Genomic DNA, 17,330 nt, shown 5'->3' with positions numbered 1-17,330 from the left:
GCCAACGATTACTTCTACTTCTATGGCTAACGCGTTTAGCAACAAACTAAAGTAATTTACATGGCGTTATTCAATGACACGCAGGTCATGCAAAATAATAAAGACAACTCCTATGGCTCCTGCCGGTTGTCATACTCATCGACATGCAAGTCGTGATTCCTATTACAAGAATATGATCAATCTCATACATCACATATATCATTCATCACATCTTTTGGCCATATCACATCACATAGCACTTGCTGCAAAAACAAGTTAGACGTCCTCTAATTGTTGTTGCAAGTTTTTACGTGGTTTGTAGGTTTCTAGCAAGAACGTTTTCTTACCTACGTATGACCACAACGTGATTTGCCAATTTCTATTTACCCTTCATAAGGACCCTTTTCATCGAATCCGTTCCGACTAAAGTAGGAGAGACAGACACCCGCTAGCCACCTTATGCATCTAGTGCATGTCAGTCGGTGGAACCTGTCTCACGTAAGTGTACGTGTAAGGTCGGTCCGGGCCGCTTCATCCTACAATGCCGCCGAAACAAGAAAAGACTAGTAGCGGCAAGAAGAATTGGCAAACTCAACGCCCACAACTACTTTGTGTTCTACTCGTGCATAGTAACTACGCATAGGCCTGACTCATGATGCCACTGTTGGGAATCGTAGCATAATTTAAAATTTTCCTACGCTCACCAAGATGCATCTATGGAGTCTAATAGCAACGAGGGGAAAGGAGTGCATCTACATACCCTTGTAGATCGCGAGCGTAAGCGTTCCAATGAACGTGGATGACGGAGTCGTACTCGCCGTGATCCAAATCACCGATGACCGAGTGCCGAACGGACGGCACCTCCGCGTTCAACACACGTACGGTGCAGCGACGTCTCCTCCTTCTTGATCCAGCAAGGGGAAGGAGAGGTTGATGGAGATCCAGCAGCACGACGGCGTGGTGGCGGATGTAGCGGGTCTCCGGCAGGGCTTCGCCGAGCTTCTGCGAGAGAGAGAGAGAGAGGTGTTGCAGGGGAGGAGGGAGGCGCCCAAGGCTGTAGGTTGCTGCCCTCCCTCCCCCCCTTTATATAGGCCCCCTGGGGGGGGGGGGGCGCCGGCCCTAGAGATGAGATCTCATGGGGCGGGGGGGGGGGGGGGGGGGCGGCCAAAGGGGGGAAGGGGTTGCCTTGCCCCCCAAGGCAAGGGGGAAGCTCCCCCCCTAGGGTTCCCAACCTTAGGCGCATGGGGGGAGGCCCAAGGGGGGCGCCCCAGCCCACTAAGGGCTGGTTCCCTTCCGCTTTCAGCCCACGGGGCCCTCCGGGATAGGTGGCCCCACCCGGTGGACCCCCGGGACCCTTCCGGTGGTCCCGGTACAATACCGGTAACCCCCGAAACTTTCCCGGTGGCCGAAACTTGACTTCCTATATATAATTCTTCACCTCCGGACCATTCCGGAACCTCTCGTGACGTCCAGGATCTCATCCGGGACTCCGAAAAACTTTCGGGTTTCCGCATACATATATCTCTACAACCCTAGCGTCACCGAACCTTAAGTGTGTAGACCCTACGGGTTCGGGAGACATGCAGACATGACCGAGACGCCTCTCCGGTCAATAACCAACAGCGGGATCTGGATACCCATGTTGGCTCCCACATGTTCCACGATGATCTCATCGGATGAACCACGGTGTCGAGGATTCAATCAATCCCGTATGCAATTCCCTTTGTCAATCGGTATGTTACTTGCCCGAGATTCGATCGTCGGTATCCCAATACCTTGTTCAATCTTGTTACCGGCAAGTCTCTTTACTCGTACCGCAATGCATGATCCCGTGACTGACGCCTTAGTCACATTGAGCTCATTATGATGATGCATTACCGAGTGGGCCCAGAGATACCTCTCCGTCACACGGAGTGACAAATCCCAGTCTCGATCCGTGCCAACCCAACAGACACTTTCGGAGGTACCCGTAGTGCACCTTTATAGTCACCCAGTTACGTTGTGACGTTTGGCACACCCAAAGCACTCCTACGGTATCCGGGAGTTGCAGGATCTCATGGTCTAAGGAAAAGATACTTGACATTGGAAAAGCTCTAGCAAACGAAACTACACGATCTTTTATGCTATGCTTACGATTGGGTCTTGTCCATCACATCATTCTCCTAATGATGTGATCTCGTTATCAATGACATCCAATGTCCATAGTCAGGAAACCATGACTATCTGTTGATCAACGAGCTAGTCAACTAGAGGCTTAGTAGGGACACGTTGTGGTCTATGTATTCACACATGTATTACGATTTCCGGACAATACAATTATAGCATGAATAATAGACAATTACCATGAACAAAGAAATACAATAATAACCATTTATTATTGCCTCTAGGGCATATTTCCAACACGGTGGCCCCTGCAGTGGCTGCTAGGCCGGAGGCGCCTGCAACACCTCCTCCAGTGGCGACGAAACCTGCTCTGGTTACCGTGGAGGCATGGGTGACCATGGCCCGACGCCCACCGCGTCGGCCATCTTCGACGCCGTGGACGACCAGCTCCACCTCTGGCCCACCAACCGCGGGTTCCACGCGGGCGGCTCCTCAACCACCTCCTCCTTGACGGGCACGTCCAGCTCCGGGATGGCAAATGCGGGCGCCGCGGAGCTGGTGGAGCAGCAGCGACCGGAGGAGGAGCCGGTCTCATGGTCGTGCTTCCCCTTGATGATCCAATGCCGCCACATGGCGCCGCCCAGGAGGTGGATGAGAGGAATGTGTGGGCGGCTAGGGTTTGCGAGCTCGTGTCGGGGCTCGAGAAGATAGACGGGCTTGGAAGTGGAAGTTGTGGACTAGCCGGTCCACGACTTCCACATTAAGAAGGACGACGACCGGGGCAGCTGGGTTGCTGACAGACGGGGCCCACCGCGCGCGCACGGTTAATTTGGGTGGTGGAGGTAGGTGGACGCCCCCCACGCGTCCCCGGGGCGGACGAGAAGCGAGTGCGCGCGTCTGGACGCAAACCAGGAGCAATTTTGGTGTGGAAATGCGGCGGGCCGGACGCGAAACGGACAACATCTACATATGTGGTCGTACGTTGGGCCGTGACATGTGTCCGTTTGAGTCAAAATGGACACATGCGGACGAGATGGTGTACTGCGTTGGAGTTGGTCTCAGAAGGAGACATTTTTTTTCCTTTTTCTTTTCTCCGGCGCGGTCGCTTTGCACTCAACGGGTCTTGCTCTGTAAGAGGTTTTGTTAAACTCAACCTTGATGCTTCTTTTGATCACGGCCTTCTCAGGGGTACAATGGGAGCAGTCCTCAGAGATGACAGAGGTAGATTTATTGCCGGAGGGAATGAGAGAATAGATTTTTGCGCGGATGTGCTGATGGCGGAGGCTACTGCTCTCAAATTTGGTCTAACCTTGGCGCAAAGGGTGGGATGCAACCGCATTGTCGTAAATTCGGATAACATGGAGGCGATTGAGTCTATGAATGATGGAGGGCAGTCGGCGGTAGCAATCTTCGAAGACTATTTTCATTAAGCCTGTGATTTTGTTACTATTAGATTTGAGCACTGTAATAGGGAAGCAAATAAAGTAGCTCGTGAGCTTGCTAGGTTAGCCATGTTTTCTTTGATTTCTGATTGGTTTGAGGAGCCTTTAAACGAAATTGTAATGCTTCTCACAAACAATATACTAATTATTACAAATGAATAAAGCTGGAATTTTGTTTTCAAAAAAGAAAAAGAAAAACAGGCCAACAGCTAGCTTTGGGTTCGCACATGTGCTGGGGCAGGATAGACGCTGGATGACGGATGGTCCACTGGCCACCGCACCCTTTCTCTCGCGCTGCAGCTAGCATCTTTGAACAGCACCTAAGCTCGTCCCCGCCTTTCGAGTGCACTGCACTGCAGACGAAAATGCACCGGTAGTTGGGAGGTTGTGCTCGTGGCCACCGCGTGTGTCTGTGTCGCCAACGGCGAACGCGCATGATTGATCGGGCTCCGGTTCCGGCGCCGGTCTGCCGTCTACGAGTGGCGTGGCGCCACCCTGTAGTCTCTCTGTGCGTGATTCTTTTTTTCTAAGATAATGTGAGAATTCGTGCTGCCTATAGTAGATCTGAGCGGGTGCAGTGCTGCAGACTGCATACAGGCAGCCTGGTCGGTCAGGATGGCGTCGGTTGGTCAAGGCTTCGCCCGGCCGTCTCCTTCCGGTCGGAGTACTTTGCACGGTACAGCGCAGCCCGTACGAGACGTGTTGTGTTGGCCCGAACGCACGAGCACGACGACACTCCACAAACAAACAAGCAAACAAGCCCGCTCTATAATGGCTAGGGTGGATTGCACGAGAGAAGGTGCGGAACTAACCATCAACTCGTCCACACAAAGTCGCATTCCATTGCAAATTCGGCATCACATGCTACTGTAGCTAGGATCGACGGTCTGTCTGTCTTGACCACGTACTACCAAAGATGTGAAATTCGATTCATCCTTTTGAGGCTTTTGAGACCAATATATCTTCACCCGTGCCACTACGTAAGCCTCGATGGATCAACCTGCACGCACGCATTTTTTTTATAGAAAAGGAAGATGACCCTCGGCCTCTGCATTTGGGCGATGCATAGGGTCATTTTATTAATTATTTTCACAAGACCTTACAAAGCCATACAACAGCAAGACTAAAGCCACCGTCTAAGCAACAACTGTCGCTACACCTATCCAATTGATGAAGGGGCCCAGATAGTCTGGGCCTAATACCAAACAGACATCGGCAACCAAACCTAAACATCTAAGACCTGAGGTCCCAACCAGGACGTCTGCCGGGTATGGAGCACCTACCAGTCCGGCGCACTCCTCAACCAGGACGCTTGCCGGGTATGAGGCCGCCGCAGGCACCTACCACCAATCCATCTTCAGAGTTGTACTGTTGCATGTACCGTGCCAGGTCTCTCTGCCATCGACGCCACCACGACGCCCGACAGCATCGTCCTCCTACGCGAGTCCATCCTCCCACAGCGAACTCGGAATCTGCACTGCGCCACGCCGTCAAGATCCGTCGCCACCAGTGTGTAGGATGAATCACCGCTCCACCAAAGAATCCGTCCTCTGGTCCCTCGATCACGTGTGTACCCCAAGAATGACGCCCCAAGGGAGGAACGACACCAGAGCGCCGACGTCATCCGATCATCCGATCTAGGGTTTCCCCCGGAGATAGCAGAGAGTGGCCTTGAACTTCTCCACGGCGATGCCTTCAAGAAGGGAACGATGCAGATAGCGCCGCCACCGCCGGCCTTAGCAGACGCCAAAGGCAAGTTTTCACCCAGATCAGTTCGAAGGGATCCAACTCTCGTGCACGGGCCGCCGTCACCACCAGCACCGTCAGGCAGAACCCTGGAGCACCGGCAGATCAGCGAGCCGCCGGCACCACCGCATCCAGATCGCCGGCCATGCCGGGCCGCCGCCATCCCCGGCGCCGTCCGGGTCAGAGACGGAGCGGCCGACCGCGCACAGGAACCACCACCGTCTGCACACGTCGGAGCGCCGCCGAGAGCCCAGCGCCCGCCACCGCTTGCCGAGGGCCGCCGCCGCACGCCCTGAGCGGACTCCCACGCACACCAGGAGAAACCGCAAGCGTGAGCCCTGTCGTCGCCCTCAAGCCCGCGCCGGCGCGCCCCGCCTCCAGCGCGCCGCCAACAACCGCCGCGATCCGCCCGCGCCAGATCCAATGAGTCGTGGGAGAAGAGATCCCGCCGCCGCCGGCGCCGACCGGGCTTTGCCCGGCGGCGGCGAGGAGGAAAGGTCAGGGAAGGGACGAGGACGCGGCGGCGCTAGGGTTCCCCCCGGTCGCCGCGCAGGGGCGACACGGGAGGAGTCGGGACCTTCTGATTGGCACCTGCACGCACGCATGGGCCATCATCATCATGAGTACCGCGTGTTCCAACTAACTGATTTAATCATGTGGAATTTCACATGCCCAATCCATGCATGGTATACTAGCAGTACAATACTCACTCCGTTTTTAAATTAAGACCTTTTACAGATTCTAATGTGAATATATATGAAGCAAAATGAGTATCTACACTCTAAAATATACTCCCTCCGCCTCATAATATAAGACGTTTTTTGACACTAGGGAGTATCTATATGCATCCGTATGCAGTCTATATTAGAATCTCTAATAAAAGATCATATATTTAGTAACGGAGGAAGTAGATTAATTCCAGATGGTAATGGTTATTAGTCGAGCTTGTCGTGGCTTTAGCAGGCTTAAACTCAATCATTCCCGACAGAGTATACATACATAGATTAATTAGTCTCATCTGTCCTAGTCCAAACAAATAACTCGATTTCACCCAAAGAAGAATTGTCCCTGCTAATAAACAAAAAAAAAGCTATAAAGAACCCTAATCCGTACTTATCCTCACAAACAAACGAGTATAGGACCACTGAGTCACTGACACTATGATGGCAAATTAGTTAAGCATCTCCATCTTGTCGGTACGCTACGCGGACGTCATTTCTTTAGCCTTTCCCCGCCATAATCGGGGCGCCCATGTGAGTTTACGTTTGACCAGCTGCTGCAGATTTGATTAGCTTGCTTGGGTCCTGCTGATCTCGTTGGTTCCCCAAATGGGTTGGATGTATGCGCTTAGCTCTGCTCTCGGATGCCCTCCTTTATGATAGTAACCACTCTGACGGGAAATGCTACTCCTATCCTAGTCGTAGTCACAGGCCTGGTCATGATGGGAAGGTTTTGCACTGTTGTTACCGGGCTAGGTAGCTAATATAATCTTCTTGTGCAGAATCATTAGCTGACTGCAGATTTCATTAGCTTGCTTGGGTCCTGGTGATTCGTTGGTTTTCCAAATGGGCTGGCTCCATGCGCTTAGCTCTGCTATCAGATAGTACACCGTTTGATCACTACTATCCCGATGGGAAATGCTAGCCACTCCAAATCCTATCGTAGGTTTTTCAGTCACAGACTCACAGGTCTGGTGGCGTAGCTAAGGCCGGGCTACGCCCCGGGCCATCTCTCACAACTGCAGTACTCCAGACGGATGGATGGCACGGGCGGTGACTCCGATCCCCTCCAGCGGCCGCCTCCTCGTTTCTTCCCTCGGCGCTGCCGCCACTGCCAGGACGTTGGTTTTTTATGACCCGATCCGGCCCGACGATTACCTACCAAGGGTGCACCCCAATGGCAGCGGCTGCGCGCAGCTCATCCATGGCACATGTCCGCGCGTGCAATGGTTGCTATTTCGGATGCAATCCTTTCTACAGGACGGAATCGCCACCTCGAGTGCGCCCCCTGGAGCCACTCGACGTGGTGGATTTGGAGTGGCCGCGCGCCGGCTTTTATCCAAGGTTTTTCTGGTGCTCTGAAATTATACATTGTTCACCGGATCTTCGTTGCTGATTAGAGGAGAGAGTGGGCCATTGAATGAAGGGGAAGTGCCGCTTGCGTGGCACTCATCCTGGCATCGTGTTTGTTAACACCTCGTAGTAAGCTGCTGTTGTTCTGGTTGAGTTTCTTGGCTCTAGTGTGCACTGAACCAAGTGATGTACTCCCTCCGTCCGGAAATACTTGTCCCAGAAATGGATGAATCTAGATGTATCCATCCGGAAATATTTGTCCGAGAAATGGAAGAATCTAGATGTATTTTAGTTTTAAAATACATCAATTTGTATTCATTTTTTAACAAGTATTTCCGGACGGAGGGAGTAGTACATAAGAGAGTAGAGCTTCAGTTTGTTCTCAGCTGAAAAACTTGTGTGGAATTAACGTGTGCCCTCGTGTTGGCTGAACCTAGTAGTTTGTGGCAGCTTAACATGAGCAATTTTGTTCTTTCGTGCCTTGGCTCGATTGGTTCATGATTGGTTCTGTTGCCTGCCCTTTTCACAATGTGTATCAGCGCTTGTAATTGGAGTATGACTGTAGAATCAATCAATCAGGATTTCTCCAGTGAAGTGTACTATGAGGATTTCTTCAGGGCTTCAGTCTTACTGTTGTATGACTTTATAAGGTCTTGTGTGAATAATTAATAAAGTGGCTGCATGCATCGTCCAGATGCAGAGGCCGGGGGTCCTCTTCCATTTAAAAAGAAAAGCTAGCTTGGTAGAGCTTGTATGAGCACTGAATCATGAGGTGTTTGCATGAACGACACTGGATGTCCAAACAAAGAAGAGATGATAATCTCAATCATGCATGGATAGAAAGAGCATCTTCAGGCTTAAGAAAAAGGAAGATATATATTGTGAGGGGCAGGGAAAGAAGATGTATCCAGGTTAGTGGAGTGGAGTGGAGTGGAGGCAGCATTGGATGGTGGTGGTGGTCAGGGGACAGGGCAAGGCGATTGATTCTACTAGTTGGACTCTAGCTAGATGAACAAACAGATCACCACACCGCACCTGAGGGAATTTCACAAACCACCACTTATTGGGGCCAGTGTTGCACAAAACACCTACTATACGGGTTTGTTGCAGAAAACACCACATATTGGTGTAATACATTGTAGCTAGGTCTAATCTAGTGTTTGGATACATTGATGGCTAGGCCCTGCAGTGGATGGCGCTTATTTGGGCAGTAAATATAAGTGCCATCCATGTATAAGTAGAGTGGATTTGGGCAGTAAATATAAGTGCCGGCCATCATCCAAGACACTATCAAATCTTCGGCCCTGCAGTGCCCCCTTTTGTGTGTGTGTGCACTGTGGTGGTGCTCCAGCTCTAGCTCCAGTGATCCAGTCCCAGCGATGATCCCAGGGCTGAAGAGGAGGTGTGCATGCATGGTTGGGCGCCGGTCCACCACACTCTTCCCTCAACGCGTGATTCTTCGTGCTCCTTTTTCTAAGATACGTGAGAATTTGTGCTGCCTGTAGACGTAGATCTGGGCGGGTGCAGTGCAGACTGCAGGCACAGACAGCCTGGTCGGAACGGGACGGCGTCGGCTGGTCAAGATTTCGCAACGGCAGCATGCACACCACAGCACTTTCCGGTCGGGCTTGGACTTGACCACCTGCGCCTACGTACGAGTACAAAGTGGTTGTACGTAAAGAAATCAAAAGGATAGCAAGTGAGTGACGTTGGTTGGTGCGAGAGACGTCGACATCTACTCGCGTCTCTCTCGGCGGCGGCCTTTTTGTCGCGACGGTACGTGTTGGCTCCAACGCCTCGCACTCGCACTCGCACTCGCACAACCACCACGTAGACACGCAACACACGACCAAGCAAGCAAACGCTCTCTAACTAATGACTACAGCAAAAGCCAAGTCTGTTCGTCACCAATGAACGTAGGGCGCACATTGCCTGAGACAAGGTGCGGAGCTTGGCACCAACTCGTCCAGACAAAGTTTTTTTTTTTGAAACGAGCGTCCACACAAAGTTGCATTTCATTGAAATTTGTTTGATAGCACCTGCAGCTGCCTGCTAGTGCTGCTAGGATCGATGATGCTCTCTCTATCCGGACCACGTACCCAAGATGTGAATTTGATTCATCCTTTTTTTCATGAGGCTTTTGAGACCAATATAACATCACTCGTCCCACAAAGCCTGGAATGGATCGACAAGGCTGCGCGCATCGCATGCACGCCCTGAATACACCACCATCATCATTGCTGCGTGTGCTACTGCTAGCCCGGCTAATCATGCGGTACCAAGGCAAAATTTAATGCAAGTCAACTTTCTTCTCGTTAATCGGGATTATTAATATGCCCGCATGCATGCAAGAGAGAAATGAGAAGGAAGTACTAGCACAATGTCATTGACTACATGCATGCAAGTTTAAACAAGTTGCTACTACGAGAAAGCATCATTAAATGTTGCCTCGATTACTGTTATTGGCCTTCTATAGATGCAAAATGTATTTTTCATGGTGACCTTGTATAAGAGAATGTAGAGAGTACTAGCACTTTGCTCCAACGTGTAATGCTTTGCCTACTCGCTGTTACAAGATCCACTAACATGCAAACACCCGAAAGAGATAGAGAAACGACCCAAGATTTGATAGTATTCTTGGATGAACCTGGGCCTTCAATTTTGCTTACAAAGTTCAGATAATCAGAAGCAAAGATGACTCTAAAATAGCCAGCCTACACAGCGCTCGCATGCAAAACGAGCGGCCAACGTCCCAACAACTTGTGGATCAGATATTTTCTCAAAGGAAGCAGTCTTTGCAAATAAAACTTTCCCTCGGTGTTTGCGAATTAACATACCAGCTAAACTTCGGACCAAAACTTCTTGTTTCAGAGGGGGAATCCATCAAGCTTGATGTGGGAGGTTTTGTTCAGGGGGATGCAGAGAGATCATGCTTCTGGATCCATTACATGTCCAAGGCCTTTCCTTCTTCTTCTTCACATCTGTTATGTTGGCACAAGTTTTTTGTTCTAAAAAAAACAGTTTGAAAAGGTTGAAATAAAAGAGGGGCTTTTTTTTTGCAAGGTAATAAAAGAGGAGCTTGAGTGTTTAGCCGAGCTTATCATGGATTTAACAATCCTAACCTTAATCATTCCTGACAGAGCATAGATCTCTTATTAGTCCCATCTGTCCTAGTCCAAATTAATAACTTCGTCAATTTAATACAAAGAAGAATTGTCGCTGCAAAACAAAATGCTAAATAACTCTCTGCATCCCCGCTCTGTAATGGCTAGCTAGGGTGGATTGCACGAGAGAAGGTGAGGAAATTAGCACCAACTCGTCCACACAAAGTTGCGTTCCATTGCAAATTTAGCATCACGTGCTACTGTAGCTAGGATCGTCGGTCTGTCTGTCTTGACCACGTACTACCAAAGATGTGAAATTTGATTCATCATTTTGAGGCTTTTGAGACCAATATATCTTCACCCGTGCCACTACGTGAGCCTCGATGGATCAACCTGCACGCACGCACAGAGCATCATCATCATGATTACTGCGTGTTGTAGCTGGGTTAATCATGTAGATGTCAGATGCCTAATCCATGCATGGTACGTACTAGTAGTACAATAGAACAATTCCAGGTGGCAATGGTTATTACTCGAGCTTGTCGTGGCTTTAGCAGGCTTAAACTCAATCATTCCCGACAGAGTGTACATACATAGATTAACTAGTCCCATCTGCCCTTGTCCAAATTAACAAGTCGATTTAACCCAGAGAAGAATTGTCCCTACTAATAAACAAAAAAAAGCTAAAGAAGACTAATCCTTACTCATCCACACTAACCTCCCACACAAACAAACGAGTACGGGACCACCCAGAGAAGAAGTCCAAAGTATGCGCTCGGCTCTGCTCTCAGATGCCCTCCTCTATGATACGTACTAGTAACTACTCTGACGGGAAATGCTGGTCATGATGGAGTATAATCTTCTTGTGCAGAATCATTAGTTTGACTGCATATTTGTTTAGCTTGCTTGGGTCCTGATGATTCGTTGGTTTTCAAAATGGGCTGGCTCGATGCGCTTACTCTGCTCTCGGATACACGGTTTGGTCACTAGTTCACTACTGCCCCCCGATGGGAAATGCTAGCCACTCCTAGTCCTATCGTAGGTTTTCCAGTTACAGGTCTGGACATGGTGATACGTAGTTAGAAACGCTAGCTAGCTAAAAAATCTTGTCTTACACTCAGAAGTATATACGGCGCACGTCTAGATACATTCATTTCAGCGAGAGTTAATTCCGGATAAAGAAAATAGTCCGCGAGCAAAAGCACAGGCTTAGTATCGAAATTAGTGGATTACCATCAACTGCTGTGCGACCTTGACGATCTCAAGCACAGTTATAGCTCCTGTTGAGCTACGGGTTTCTCCTGCCTAACTAACCTTCTCATCCAATTTTTTGAAATGGTCACAGTGAGGAAAGGCTCCCCACCTAAATATATATTTCTTCTGTTTAAAATGTTTTTGAGTGGTGAATTGCACAGTACCTACAAACATGATTGTGGTTGTGCAGTGGTGCTATCTACAGTTTCTCCCAGTCTACATCCTGCATCTGCATGCTTTTTCCATAATGTTTACATATAAAAAGGTTATGCTAGCCTTGAAGAGAAGAGACTGGACGCTTCTCTTTTCCTTCCAAAAGCAATCTGGGAGCATATTGTCTATGCAATCAGAGGGAGGATTTTTCAATGCCTGGTGCAAATTAAAGCCATGCAATCAGAGGGAGGATTTTTCCTTGGTTGTTTGTGTCTATCTGTGTGACAGTGACACCTCAATTGTTTTGGTTGGTTGTACGTAGGATTTTCTAGTGCTCTGAAATCATACATTGTACACGTGAGCTTGCTTGCTTGTTGATCCCATAAACCTAGCAACTATATGGGCTATTCTTGGCTCATTCTTCTTTTCTTGGCTCATTCTTCAAGATAGATTACGGACGGCACACAGATTGCTTCGCAGAGGATGGCTAAACTGCGGTCTTTGCCAACTCTGCAAAAGGGAACCGGAATCTACTGCTCATCTCATGTTCAAATGTCCTTACACTCTTAGAGTTTGGAACATGGTCTTCGACTGGTTAGGAATACAATGGGCGACTCTGTGCTGGAGTAATCTCCAGACTATCAAGCAATGGTAGACCTCAAATGATGGCATGCAAAGGAACTCCAGGAAGGCCAACAACTCTGTGCAGATGCTCATATGCTAGGAAATTTGGAACGAAAGGAACGCTAGGGTCTTCCGCTCCAAAGCATCACTTCCTTCTAGGGTGGTCGCGACGATTAAGTATGAGGTGAAGACTTGGGTTACCGCCGGGGCTAGATTGTTGGGAAACTAAATTCCAGAAGAGTGATCCCAGTTTTTTCTCGGACCTGGGTGGTCCTATAACCTTTAAAACTATGTCTTACTTCTTAATTAATGAGATGAGGCAAAGCTTTTGCCTGCGTTTCCAAAAAAAAAGGGCTATTAGATGAATGGGATACGCCGCCTGTGTGGCTCTCGTCCTGGCATTGAGTTTTTGTTCTTGTTAAAACCTGGTAATATGCTGCTGAGATTCTGTTGTTGTTGTGTTTCTTGGCTGTGTAGTGCACTTAACCAAGTGATGTACGTACGTAAGAGAGTAGAGCTTCAGTTTGTTCTCGGCTTAAAAATGTGTGGAAGTAACATGCACCCTCGTGTTGTTGACCGAACAACATGTTGTTACCAACGCGCGTTGCTCTGGGTAGAAGTAACATGCATCCCCTCGTGTTGACTGGGCCTAGTAGTTTGGACTAGCAGCTTAACATGAGCTATGTTTTGCCCTTCTTTGTTGCCCTGGCCCGATCGGTTCTGTTCCCTGCCGTTTTTCACAATGTGTATCCATCAGCGGTTGTAATTGGAGTATGATTGTAGCATCAATCAAGATCTCTCAAGTGTACTAGTGTACTATGAGGTAGGTAGCTAGCTTGGTAGAGCTTGTATGAGCACTGAATTATGAGGTGCTGGCTGGCATGAACGACACTGGCTGAGTGCCCAAACAAGAAGAGATGATAATCTCAATCAATCATGCGTGTGCATAGAAAGGCCATCTCCAGTCTTAAGAAAAAGGAAGATAGATATTGTGAGGGGCAGGGCCAGAAGATCCATCCAGGTAGTGGAGTGGAAGAAACATTGGATGGTGGTGGTGGGACACCGGGACAGGGCAAGGAGATTGATTCCACTAGTCTGAGTCTAGCTAGATGAACAAACAGACAGATCACCACATCGCACCTTAATGGCAATCCTATGCCCTACGCTACGTAGTACTAAATGTAAATGCTGCATCAAAGCGCTTTCCCCTGCTGCCCAAATCGATCTCTCTCAAAAAAACTTTCTGGTCCCCTGCAGTGCCCCCTTTTGTAGCTCTACCTCCACTCTAGCTGCCGCTGGTGTGTGTGGACTGTGGTGGTGCTCCAGCTCCAGTTATCCAGTCCCAGCGATGATCACAGGACTGATGAGGAGGTAGGTGTGCATGTGCTGCCTGCCGCTGGAGCCGGATATACTCTACGCTGACGCTGTAGTAGGATGTATGGTCCACTCTCACGGTTTCACGCGCTGCAGCTAGCTAGCATCTTTCAACAACGGCACCTAGCGAGCTGCAGCCTTTCGAGTGCACATGAAAATGCACCGGTGGTTGGGTGGAACGGGCTCGTGGCAGGGCCAACACCTAAAGTTTGAGACTAAAGTTTGCCTAGGGTTGCCACACCTAACGTTTAGGCAAGTTTGACCAACTTGGGTGAGTGTTTGGTTCAAGCCATACCTTAGGCAAGCCACACTAGGGTCCCACATCACATACACTCAAAAAGTGTGGCAAGATTTCCTTAGGCTTGCCAACTTGTGGCTCTCAGGGGCTGTTTGGTTCTAGGCCTTGCATTGCCACACATTTTTGCCGAGCTTGCCTAAGGTTAGTTAATCAAAATAAGAGCTACAAGTTGGCAAGCCTAAGGGAATCCTGCCACACTTTTTATGTGTATGCCATGCGGGGCCCTAGTGTAGCTTGCCTAAGGTGCGGCTTGAACCAAACACTCACCTAAGTTGGTTAAACTTGCCTTAACCTTAGGTGCGGCAACCTTTGACAAAATTAGTCGCAAACCAAATAGCTCCTCATTTTAAAGAACTAACCTTAGGCAAGTGTGACAATATTATATGGCAAAGTGTGGCATGATTAGGCATAGAACCAAACAGACATTTTCGCACTCACTCCTGGCGGCGGCCTTTTTGTCGCTACGATAGGTGTTGGCTCCTACGTCTCGCGCTCACTCGCGCAACCACGTACACACGCAACACACAACCAAGCAAGCAAACGCTTTCTAACTAATGACTAGGACCTGGCCCAGCCAGATGCAAATCCAAGTTTGTTAGGGCGTGTTTGGTTTCTCGTATGGCATCTGGCTCGCATCCGCCGTGCAAATACCGGATGTTTGGTACCCTGCATGCTTAACTGGGCCTGACCCGACGCAAAAACGGCCTCGCAACCTGGCTGAGCGGAAACGCGCGTTTCTCGCGTTTCTCGCGTGCAGGCTCGGTCGTTGGCTTTTCCCCATCTCCCTCCTTCCATCTCACGTCCAGACCAAGCGCCGCCGCCGCTCCGCCAGAGCATCTCGTCAAGCACCGCTGCCATCTCTGTTCGCCTTCCATCAAGCGCCGCCGCCGCCCTCCTCTGCACCCTCCGAAGCCAACCGCGCCCCGTCTGACGCCTGTCCTCGGCATCCGCGCTGCTCTCCGGCCGCACGAGCGCGCTCCTCACCACGCTGCACATCCCGTCCGTGCTTCTGCCCGTGGCGCCGCTGCCGCTCCCCGCCCACCTCCACATCCTCCGCCACCGACCCTCACGCCCACCTCCCCATCCTCCGCCACCGGCCCTCACGCCCACCTTCAAGATCCCCATCTTCCTCGCCGCCGCCACACGTGGTGAGGTGAGCTCCCCTTCCACAGCGTCCGCCGCCGGCCCTCACTCCCACCTCGAAGCTCCCAACTCCTTGACGCCAACTTCCCCGTACTTCTCCGTGCTGGCGCGTGCTCCATGTTCCTCACCGATTCCAGCCCAATTTGGAAGAACATGTAGCTCATACACCATATCATACAAATTCACCAAACACTCATCTCAGTTGTCCGTGCATCGGCTCATCCAGGCTACGCTCACCCAGTATCTCCCGTGCGGTGCAGGGCAAAAGCTGCCCAGGCAACCAAACACGGCCTTAGGAACTTGGCACCACTAGCACCATTGCATGAGAGAAGGCGCGGAACTTTGCACCAACTCGTCCAGACAAAGTTGCATTCCATTGCAATTTGTCTTGGTACCATGCATACTGTTAAAGTATGTACCGTAGGATGTATACGGTGTAAGTATAAACCGTATACATGTGTGGGCGCGTGTGTTTTGTACTCAGGTAGTTAGGATATGTTTAGGTTGATCTCTATCCTTTGTATAGATTATGACTTGGAGATCAATCCTACAACAACCTAACTACCTAAACCCTGTAATCTTTGTGCCTATAAGTAACATGCAACGCGTCCCTGCTGAAGCATACGCTTAACGCAAACTTTACATGGTATCAGAGCCATTCTCCTCTAAAGCATATCCCCTGCGCCGCCGATCCCCTTGCGCCGCCATGTCGTCCTCAAGCTCCACCACAGCCTATGCCACGGAGTCATGCACGTCTGGCGCGCGCAGGCTATGGCCACGATCCGTGGCGCTCAGCTGGTCACCTACCTCGATCCAGAGAGGGAGGTACCGGCGGCCAAGCTGTCTGACAAAGACGGCAAGGTCACCGACGTGCCGAACCCGGCATATGAGATCGACAGGGCCCGAGACTCTCAGGTTCTGAGCTTTCTTTTCAATTCCATCTCACCCCCTGTGATGGTTCAGATCGCAACGTGCACCACGGCGTCAGCAGCATGGACTGCAATCACAGAGATCTTCATCTCCCAGACGCAGGTGACCATCGTCAATACGAGGATCGCCCTCTCCACCACCAAGAAGGGGAACTCCACCATTGCTGAGTATCTTGGCCGCATGAAGGCCCTCGGCGATGAGATGGCTGCCATCGGCAAGCCGCTCACGGACGATGATATGGTGTCGTATATCCTTGCTGGCTTGGATTTCGACTACATGTCGTTCGTCTCCTCCATCTGCGCCAGAACCGTCCCCATCAAGCCCAACGAGTTCTACGCCCAACTCATCAGCTTCGAGAGCCGCCTCGCCATGTTCGAGGGTGGCAACTCGTCGTCCCACTCTTCCGCGAACGCCGCTTCCCGTGGCGGTCGCGGTGGCTTCCCTCGCGGTGGAGGCCGCGGCAAGAACGGTGGCGGCCGTGGCCACGGTGGTGGCCGTGGCAATGGAGGCAATGGCGGCCGCGGAAACGGCCACGGTGGGCGTGGCCAAGGAGGCGGGGGACGAGATGAGCTCCCTGAGGTGTTTTGCCAGATCTGCAAAAAGCCCAACCACACTGCCATCGAGTGCTACAGGCGCTTCGACATCGCGTTCACCAAGGAGAAAAGCGCGAGCGCCGTGTCCAACTCCTCCTACGGCGTCGACACCAACTGGTACGTCAACACAGGCGCCACAGATCACATCAGCGGAGAGCTCGACAAGCTCACCATGAGGGAGAGGTACAACGGCCATGATCAAGTGAACATGCCCAACGGAGCAGGTATGAAAATTACTCATATTGGTCAAGCATATGTTTGTACTCCCACTCGTAATCTTCATCTAAAAGATGTCCTTTATTCACCTAAAGCCACAAAAAATCTTGTTTCTGCTCATCGTCTATCTCAAGATAATCATGTGTTTCTTGAAACTCACCCTCGTTTCTTCTTCATTAAGGACAAGGCAACGAGGAGCACCCTCCTCCACGGCAGGTGTAGAGCCGGCCTCTACCCCCTATCATCAGCTTCTTTAGGCCCGGGCATGCATGCTTTTGGCGCCACCAAGATTTCTCCGT

General features: G+C 50.6%; 1 non-coding gene across 1 annotated transcript; it reads left to right on the top strand.

Annotated features, from left to right (window-relative positions):
- The first annotated feature begins 16,441 nt into the window (after positions 1-16,441).
- On the top strand, positions 16,442-16,580 carry LOC120973002 (small nucleolar RNA Z247). Its single transcript, XR_005767131.1, has one exon. It is a non-coding gene; the product is annotated as a small nucleolar RNA Z247 (small nucleolar RNA).
- Positions 16,581-17,330: the final 750 nt, after the last annotated feature.

This window comes from Aegilops tauschii, chromosome 1, assembly GCF_002575655.3.
Source record: "Aegilops tauschii subsp. strangulata cultivar AL8/78 chromosome 1, Aet v6.0, whole genome shotgun sequence".
Classification (NCBI taxonomy): Eukaryota; Viridiplantae; Streptophyta; class Magnoliopsida; order Poales; family Poaceae; genus Aegilops; species Aegilops tauschii.
Note: the sequence above shows the minus strand (reverse complement) of the source record. Positions and strands in the feature narration are given on the sequence as shown.